This window comes from Physeter macrocephalus, chromosome 11 (assembly GCF_002837175.3).
Source record: "Physeter macrocephalus isolate SW-GA chromosome 11, ASM283717v5, whole genome shotgun sequence".
Classification (NCBI taxonomy): Eukaryota; Metazoa; Chordata; class Mammalia; order Artiodactyla; family Physeteridae; genus Physeter; species Physeter macrocephalus.
This window is the reverse complement of record NC_041224.1, coordinates 115,436,852-115,446,622: the sequence shown is the minus strand read 5'-3', so window position 1 is coordinate 115,446,622 and position 9,771 is coordinate 115,436,852. Positions and strand designations below refer to the sequence as shown.

At 35.9% G+C, this 9,771-nt stretch overlaps 1 protein-coding gene across 2 annotated transcripts in view; it reads right to left on the bottom strand.

The window, feature by feature from the left end:
* The window catches only part of ARHGAP5 (Rho GTPase activating protein 5), an 85,786-nt gene that overhangs the window by 28,843 nt on the left and 47,172 nt on the right, over positions 1-9,771 (bottom strand). Inside the window, exons 4-5 of one of the 2 annotated variants that reach the window (XR_008618650.1) lie at positions 3,111-3,203; positions 2,960-3,030 (exon numbers count right to left, since the gene is read on the bottom strand). The exons of the other annotated variant lie outside the window; for it this stretch is intronic. The gene's annotated coding sequence lies outside the window, so the exon portion shown is untranslated. Of the gene's footprint in view, positions 1-2,959; positions 3,031-3,110; positions 3,204-9,771 lie in introns of those variants that run through there. 2 annotated transcript variants of the gene reach the window in all.

The window sequence follows — 9,771 nt, the reverse complement described above, 5'->3', positions numbered from 1 at the left end:
GCGCGTCGGGAGCCTGTGCTCTGCAACGGGAGAGGCCACAACAGAGGGAGGCCCGCATACCACAAAAAAAAAGAAAAAAAAAAAAAAAAAGATTTACTATAAAGCTACAGTAATCAAGACAATACGGTATTGAGGAAAAAAGAGGCAAATATTCAATAGATCAATGGAACAGAGTAGAGAGCCCAGAAATAAACACCCATTAATAGTCAAGTAATCTTTGACACAGGAGCAAAGGCAATAAGAACAGAGCAAAAACAGTCTCTTCAACAAATGGTGCTAGAAAAATAGGACATTCATATGCAAAAGAATGAATCTAGACACAGACCTTCACCCTTGACAGAATGAACTCAAACTGGGGACTTCCCTGGTGATCTAGTGGTTAAGAATCTGCCTTCCAATGCAGAGGACGCAGGTTTGATCCCTGGCTGGGGAACTAAGATCCCACATGCCGTGGGGCAACTAAGCCCACACACCGCAACTACTGAGCCCGCGCACTCTGGAGCCTGCGTGCCACAACTACTAAGCCTGTGTGCCACAACTAGAGAGAAGCCTGCACGCCGCAATGAAGAGCAAGCATGCGCACCGCAAGGAAAAGATCCTGCATGCTGCAACTAAGACCCGACACAGCCAAATAAATTTTATATATATATATATATATATATATATATAAAATGAACTCAAAATAGATTGCAAACTTAAATGTAAAATGGAGAGCTATAAAATTCCTAGAAGACAACATAGTAAAAAACCTAGATGGCCTTGGCTACAGTGATGCCTTTTTAGATAAAGACACAATCTGTGAAAATATTGATAAGCTGGACTTTGTTAAAATTAAAAACTTCTGCTCTGTGAAAGACAACATCAAGAGAATTAGAAGACTAGTCACAGACTGGGAGTAAATATTTACAAAACACACATATGATAAAGGACTGTTATCCAAAATATACCAAGAACTCTTAAAACTCAGTAATAAGAAAACAACTCCATTGTAAAATGGGGCAAAGACCTCAACAGATACCTTATCAAAGAAGATCTATAGATGGCAAATAAACATATAAAAAGATGCTCCACATCACATGTGACTAGGGAATTGCAAGTTAAAACAGCAATGAGATACCACCACTATTAGAATGGCCAAAATCCAGAACACTGACAACACCAATTGCTGACAAGGATGTGGAGAACAACAGGAACTCTCATTCAATGCTGGTGGGAAAGCAAAATGATACAGACACTTTGGAAGACAGGTTGGTAGTTTCTTAACACAACTAAATGTACTCTCCACAGTTCCACTGCCAGGGCCTGGGTTCGATCCCACAAGCTGTGTAGTGCGGACAAAAAAAAAAAAAAACACCAACAAAACAAAACTAAATGTACTCTTACCATACCATCCAGCAATCATCCTCTGTTATTTTACCCAAAGGAACTGGAAACATATCTACACAAGAATCTGCACACAGATGTTTACAACATTTATTTTATAGCTATAGCTATGTTTATAGCATAACTGCCCAAACTTGGAAGCATACAGGCTGTTCTTCAGGAGGTGAATGGATAATTAAACTGTGGTACATCCAGACAATGAAATATTATTCAATGCCAAAAAAGAAATGAGCTATTAAACCATGAAAAGACATGGAGGAAACTTAAATGCGTATTACTAAATGAAAGAAGCCAATCTGAAAAGGGTACATACTGTATGATTACAACTATATGACATTGTGGAAAAGGTAAAACTATGAAAACAATAAAAAGATCAATGGTTGCCAGGGGTGAGGGAGGTGGGGAGAGATGAATAGGCAGAGCACAGAAGATTCTTAGGGCAGTGAAAATACTCTGTATGCTATTATAATGATGGATATGTCATTATACATATGCTCAAACCAACAGAATGTACAACATCAAGAGTGAACACTAATGTACACTATGAACTTGGGTGGTTATCATGTGTCAATGCAGGTTCATCCTTGGCAAAAAACGTACTACTCTGGTGAGTGATGTTGGTAATGGGCGGTGAGGAGGGTTTCATGTGTGGGGGGATAGGGGGTATATGGGAAATCTCTAAACCTCCTTCTTGATTTTGTTATAAACCTAAAACTTCTTTTAAAAAAAAGATATAGACTTATATAGATACTTCAAAGCTTATAAGGATGAAGTAACATCAATGGAGCGAGAGTCTTTTAGCAATGACAGGTGACATTTCAGGGACAAGAATGCTACAGAAATAACAAGGCTAAAGGCAGTTATTTTTTTTCCTCAATCAAAAACAGTATTTTTAAATATGGGGGGGAAGCTATAGTAAAGATATATATATATATATCTTTAATATCCAAGAAAAAGCAACAACTGTGTTCCAATCTTTCACTTTGTTACTTTCTTTACATATAATGCTTAAAAATACGTAACGTAAACATGACATGCATTGTTTTCATTCCATTTTCAAAATAACGGACAAGAGGCCTTATGTTAATGATAAGGAAACAAACTTAGAAAAGTGAAGTGACTTGCTAAAATCAGAAACTGGGCAAGCCAGGGTCATTAGTTTGTCTCATTCAATATATAAAAGGAAATATTTTTGACATGCTACCCCATTTGTTTTATGCTGGGTGATCTCCTCTCTCTGCATGATTTCTATCACTGGGGTTGGGCATAGCAATTTCATGTCTAGTCATTTTTCCTAGAAAATAAAAATGAGAGCATAGATGTAAACAAAAGGATAACTGCCATTACTGACTGCTTCAAGACATGTTCAGAAATACAGAATTACTGAATAAACCATAATTATCAAGATGTTAGATATGAAATATAGGTCATAAAAAATAATTCCAAAGTATCTTATCAAATGGAATGAAGTTTTGCTCATGTATTAAAAATATTACAAAACCATGTTGAATTTTCCCCTTTTGAAAAAGCTATATATGTTTAAATGTGTAAACATTTAGAAGAAGAAAAACTTATCTCTTGCTCATGAAATCACAGGTGATTGTTTCAGTTCTATTCCTTATGGACTCATCTGTACTTTTTTTCCTGCTGTAATGAAATAGATAGTTCCTTTCCTTAAAACAATTCAAAACAAACAAACAAAAAAACCCCTGGCTATCAAAAATCACCTGTAAGCGATAATCGTAGTGGAGCCTGGGCTAGAATCCAATTGTGTGACCTCAGACAAATTACTTAATTTCTCTGGGCCTCAGTTTCTTGCTCTGTAAAACAGAGATAGTAAATGCACACACACGCCCATAGAGGTGTGAAAATTAAATGAATAAACTACAGGGAATTCCCTGGCATTCCAGTGGCTAGAGCTCCATGCTTCCACTGCAGGGGACAGGGTTCAATCCTGGGCTAAGATCCCATAAGCCACACGGCACGGCTAAATAAATAAATAAATACTTAAAAAAAATTAAATGAATAAACAACACACTTATTCTATAGCATACCAAAAGTTTACTATACAAATAGGAAAAATTCAGTAAAAGCTGAATACATTACTAATTATTTCACCTTGGGGATAAAAAGAATAAGGGCTAGAGTGTTTCTTCAGACTTGCACCACATTCATTTTCCTGCTGGAATTTCACCATTAAAAAAAAGAGCCACTACTATCACAATGTAAAACCTGGGTTTTTAATGATATAACAGCTCAGCACAATACAAATTAGTCAACTGATATAAATGTAAATTATAAAAGTCACACTGTAGCACAAATGCCTCCATTCTCTCACCTTTTGCAAAGGTCATGCATTTTTGTAGGAAAAAATAATAAATGCTAATTCTAGTTTGTAAAATAAAGACTTAAAGAGATATCATTCATGTATAACTACTGGCACAAGGACACACACTTAGGATTATTAAAAATAAGTAGGGTTCATTTTTTAAACATTTATTAAAAAAGGATTTATTCACAGGTCCTCCTAGTTTTAGGAGCTGGGGGTCCCTCCCTCCTCTCTTAGAGATTATGGTCTAATGGCTGTGGTGTTTAAAAAACAAAACAAAACAAAGCATTGGCTGTAACCCAATGACCAAATACTTCAAAGAAGAAAATGTTCTTGCTAACAGATAAAAATTTATTTCAAAACTAGAAAACACAAAAGGTAACATATTAACATACTAAAAAACCTTAAGGAATTTCTGCTAGATATAGGCATACTAAAATTATCTAAAGAAAGGCTTTAAGGTCTAATTTATAATTCCTCTTTGCTAGATCAAGAACAAACAAGTCACACTTGAATCATTAAATTCAGATGCCAATGATACCAACTTTTACCATTATCTGACATGGATAAGGTTATTAAAGCCTAGAATTTCAAAAGCAACATAAAAAGTCCTTTAGGAAATAATACGTCTCCTAGCGTGATGCATTAAGAAAGAAACAAAAGCCCTGAGTAGAATTCCAGCCAAAAATGTTCACCTTGAATCTGACCAGGAATCAGACAAAATTCAGGAACATTCTGCAAAAAAGTGACTTAAAATTTTCAAAGAATGTGTCAGGAAAACATATGTAAGGCTAGGGAACTATTCTAGATTAAGAAAAACTAAAGAAACATAACAAGAAATGCAATGCACGATCCTTGACTGGATCCTAAAGTGAAAGAACAAAAAAGTTGTAAGAGGGCATTATTGGGACAATGAAGGAAATTTGATTATTAAATAACAGTATTTTATCAATGTTATATTTCCCGAAGGTGGTATTTATACTGTGGTTATGTGGAGAAAATGTCCTTGTTCTTAAGAGACACATGCCAAAAAGATTTAAGAGCAAAGTGCCATGATGTCTGCAACTTTCAAATGGTTTGGGGGAAAAAAAAAAGTTGGGGAGAAATGTGGCAACCCAGCCCCCCCCATTCAAACTGGTATATCTAGATGACAGGTATATGAATGCTCAATCATACTATTCTTGCAACATTTCTGAAGGTTCAAAAGTTTTCAAAATGTGAAGAAATAAAGAAAATATGGGATGGTTACTTCAGATTTGTGGTCACATATTTAACACGAAATGCATGGTTTTTGTTTTTCTACAGCTATAATCTACTTTCTGGTCCAACCACAGAGTAGACAGGGAGTTAGTTTAACCAAAGTTGAGGTTTGCCAAGAGAATAACATGGTGGGGGTTGAGGAGGTATGCAAAGGAGTGAATATAAAAATGGACTGAGATATATATAGGTAGGACAAGGAAGTACAGAAGACATTAGGTAATGACACTTAGTGAAAAACTGTCAGAATAATGAAAATTAGTAGTTCTTCAAAAAAGCAAGTGGGAATGCTTTTAAATAAAATAAATAAAATAAAAAGGTTATACTGACCTTTATTTTAGCAATAAAACCAATATTTGTTTTACCCATTTCACCTCATTTATTTCATCCATCATTGGTGTGTTGGAACAACATAATTTTTTTTTTTTTTTTTTTTTTTTTTGCTTTACGCGGGCCTCTCCCCTTGCGGAGCACAGGCTCCGGACGCGCAGGCCCAGCGGCCATGGCTCACGGGCCCAGCCGCTCCGCGGCATGTGGGATCCTCCCAGACCGGGGCGTGAACCCGGCTCCCCTGCATCGGCAGGCGGACGCGCAACCACTGCGCCACCAGGGAAGCCCGGAACAACATAATTTTTAGACCAATATTTAAAGAAACTTACTGAGACATTCATCCTTCTAAAAAAGTCTTAGCAGAAAAATAACCCCTAAGCTATACAGATAGTTTATTTCTTTATAATTCATTTGTAATAGTGGAGGCATTCCAGATTAACTACATCTACATGCAAATATAAATTTTAGGATACACAGGTGAAGAAATTCTTCCCCTATCTGGAACTTGGTCATCTGATCACCTAACCTGTCATAACTGAAAAAATGGAAACAAAAAGGATTATAAATAGCCAAAAAGATGTACTTTAAAGCCCTTGCACTAAAATATATTATTTCCTTTATAGGAGGAATACCTCCCGGTTTTTCCACAGATTCTATTTAACCTAACCAAAAACACAACTTAAACTAACTCTGCCATAAGTTTTCCTGACTCACAGCAGATTAGAAGTTGCAAACTGGAAAAGCAAAATAAGATTATAAGCAGCAGGAGGTACACTGACAACAAAGCAGGAAATTGAAAAACTATAAAATCTAGAAAAAAATTTAGAAAGTCTCTAACATAGGAATGCTTCAAAAGATTCTGAAGATACCATGTTTTTAATACCAGGGAAAACTTTCATTAAAATATCATTGTAGGGCTTCCCTGGTGGCGCAGTGGTTGAAATGCAATGCACGATCCTTGACTGGATCCTAAAGTGAAAGAACAAAAAAGTTGTAAGAGGGCATTATTGGGACAATGAAGGAAATTTGATTATTAAATAACAGTATTTTATCAATGTTATATTTCCCGAAGGTGGTATTTATACTGTGGTTATGTGGAGAAAATGTCCTTGTTCTTAAGAGACACATGCCAAAAAGATTTAAGAGCAAAGTGCCATGATGTCTGCAACTTTCAAATGGTTTGGGGGAAAAAAAAAAGTTGGGGAGAAATGTGGCAACCCAGCCCCCCCCATTCAAACTGGTATATCTAGATGACAGGTATATGAATGCTCAATCATACTATTCTTGCAACATTTCTGAAGGTTCAAAAGTTTTCAAAATGTGAAGAAATAAAGAAAATATGGGATGGTTACTTCAGATTTGTGGTCACATATTTAACACGAAATGCATGGTTTTTGTTTTTCTACAGCTATAATCTACTTTCTGGTCCAACCACAGAGTAGACAGGGAGTTAGTTTAACCAAAGTTGAGGTTTGCCAAGAGAATAACATGGTGGGGGTTGAGGAGGTATGCAAAGGAGTGAATATAAAAATGGACTGAGATATATATAGGTAGGACAAGGAAGTACAGAAGACATTAGGTAATGACACTTAGTGAAAAACTGTCAGAATAATGAAAATTAGTAGTTCTTCAAAAAAGCAAGTGGGAATGCTTTTAAATAAAATAAATAAAATAAAAAGGTTATACTGACCTTTATTTTAGCAATAAAACCAATATTTGTTTTACCCATTTCACCTCATTTATTTCATCCATCATTGGTGTGTTGGAACAACATAATTTTTTTTTTTTTTTTTTTTTTTTTTGCTTTACGCGGGCCTCTCCCCTTGCGGAGCACAGGCTCCGGACGCGCAGGCCCAGCGGCCATGGCTCACGGGCCCAGCCGCTCCGCGGCATGTGGGATCCTCCCAGACCGGGGCGTGAACCCGGCTCCCCTGCATCGGCAGGCGGACGCGCAACCACTGCGCCACCAGGGAAGCCCGGAACAACATAATTTTTAGACCAATATTTAAAGAAACTTACTGAGACATTCATCCTTCTAAAAAAGTCTTAGCAGAAAAATAACCCCTAAGCTATACAGATAGTTTATTTCTTTATAATTCATTTGTAATAGTGGAGGCATTCCAGATTAACTACATCTACATGCAAATATAAATTTTAGGATACACAGGTGAAGAAATTCTTCCCCTATCTGGAACTTGGTCATCTGATCACCTAACCTGTCATAACTGAAAAAATGGAAACAAAAAGGATTATAAATAGCCAAAAAGATGTACTTTAAAGCCCTTGCACTAAAATATATTATTTCCTTTATAGGAGGAATACCTCCCGGTTTTTCCACAGATTCTATTTAACCTAACCAAAAACACAACTTAAACTAACTCTGCCATAAGTTTTCCTGACTCACAGCAGATTAGAAGTTGCAAACTGGAAAAGCAAAATAAGATTATAAGCAGCAGGAGGTACACTGACAACAAAGCAGGAAATTGAAAAACTATAAAATCTAGAAAAAAATTTAGAAAGTCTCTAACATAGGAATGCTTCAAAAGATTCTGAAGATACCATGTTTTTAATACCAGGGAAAACTTTCATTAAAATATCATTGTAAAGGGTAAAAGGATAAAGGAAGAAACACCTCCTAGCTCATTGTATGAGGTATTACTCCAATACTAAAGTCAGACAGACACCAAAAAAAAAAGAAACTATGGACCAATATCCTTTATGAATACAGATGCAAAAAAACTTTAACAAAACACTAGTAAACTGAATGCAACAGCATTAAAAAGATTATATACCATGAGCAAGTGGGATTTATCACAGGAATGTTTTTTTCTTATGTTGAACCACTTTTGGAATCAATGCAACTCACCACATCAATAGAATGAAAGAAAAAAACCCACATGATCATCTCAATTGAGAAAGAAAAACCATTTCACAAAATCCAACACCCTTTTCATGATAAAAAATACTCAACTAGGAATAAAAGTTTTTATGGGTTGACTCTGTCTCCCCAAAAGATATGCTGATGTCACAACCCCCCAATACCTCAGAAGGGGAACTTATTTGGAAACAGGGTCGGTCATCACAGATGTAATTAGCTAAGATAAGATGACATCATACTGGAGTAGGGTGAGTCCTTAATACAATGACTAGTGTCTTTCTTAGAAGACAGAGACACAGGGAGAACCCCAAAGGCAGAGAATGGAGTAACACTGCTGCAAGCCAAGGAACACCAAGGATTGACAGCCACCACCAGAAGCCAGAAAGAGGCAAGGAAAGATTCTACCCAGAGTCTCAGATGAAGTGTGACCCAGCTGACATCTTGATTTCAGATTTCCAGCCTTTAGACTGTTGGCAAATGAATTTCTGTTGTTTTAAACTACTCAGTCTGTGGGACTTCATTATGGCAACTCCAGGAAACTAATACAGAAGGGAACTTACGCGATGCGATAAAGAGCATTTATGAAAAACTCAGAGCTAACATAATGGTGAAAGAATGAAAGTTTTTCTCTAAAGTAAGGAATATCAGCAATGCCTGCTTTCACCACAGCTTTTCAACATTACACTGGAAGTTCAAGCCAGAGCAAGACAAAGAGATAAAATGCAACCAAATTTCAAAGGAAGAAGTAAAGCTATCCCTATTCACAATGGATATGACCTTATATACAGACAAAATCCCAAATATACACACACACACCAAAAAAACTAATAAGCTAATAAAAAAAACTTCAGCAAAGTTGCAGGATAAAAGATAACCACACGAAAATCAGTTCTATATAGTAGAAACAAACATTCTGAACATGAAATTAAGAAAATAATTCCATTTATAACAGCATCCAAAAGAATAAAATACCTAGGAATAAACTTAGCCAAGGAAATGCAAGACTTGTACAATGAAAACTATAAAACAGTGTTAAGAGAAATTAAAGAAGACCTAAATAAATGGAAAGATATCTAGTGTTCATGGACTGGAAGACTTAATACTGTTAAGATGGAAATATTACCAAAGTCATCTACAGATCAAAATGCAATCCCTATCAAAAAGGAATAATAGGATGGCTAGAATTAAAACACACACACAGGACAGCTACATGTAAAAGAATGAAATTAGAACACTCCCTAACACCATACACAAAAATAAATTCAAAACGGATTAAAGACCTAAGTGTAAGACTGGACACTATAAAACTCTTAGAGGAAAACATAGGAAGAAAACTCTTTGACATAAATCACAGCAAGATCCTTTCTGACCCACCTCCTAGAGTAACAGAAATGAAAACAAAAATAAACAAACGGGACCTAGTGAAACTTAAAAAGTTTTTGCACAGCAAAGGAAACTATAAACAAAACAAAAAGACAACCCTCAGAATGGGTAGGAGAAAATATCTGCAAACAAATCAATGGACAAAGGATTAATCTCCAAAATATATAAACAGCTCATGCAGCTCAATATTAAAAAAACAAACAACCCAATC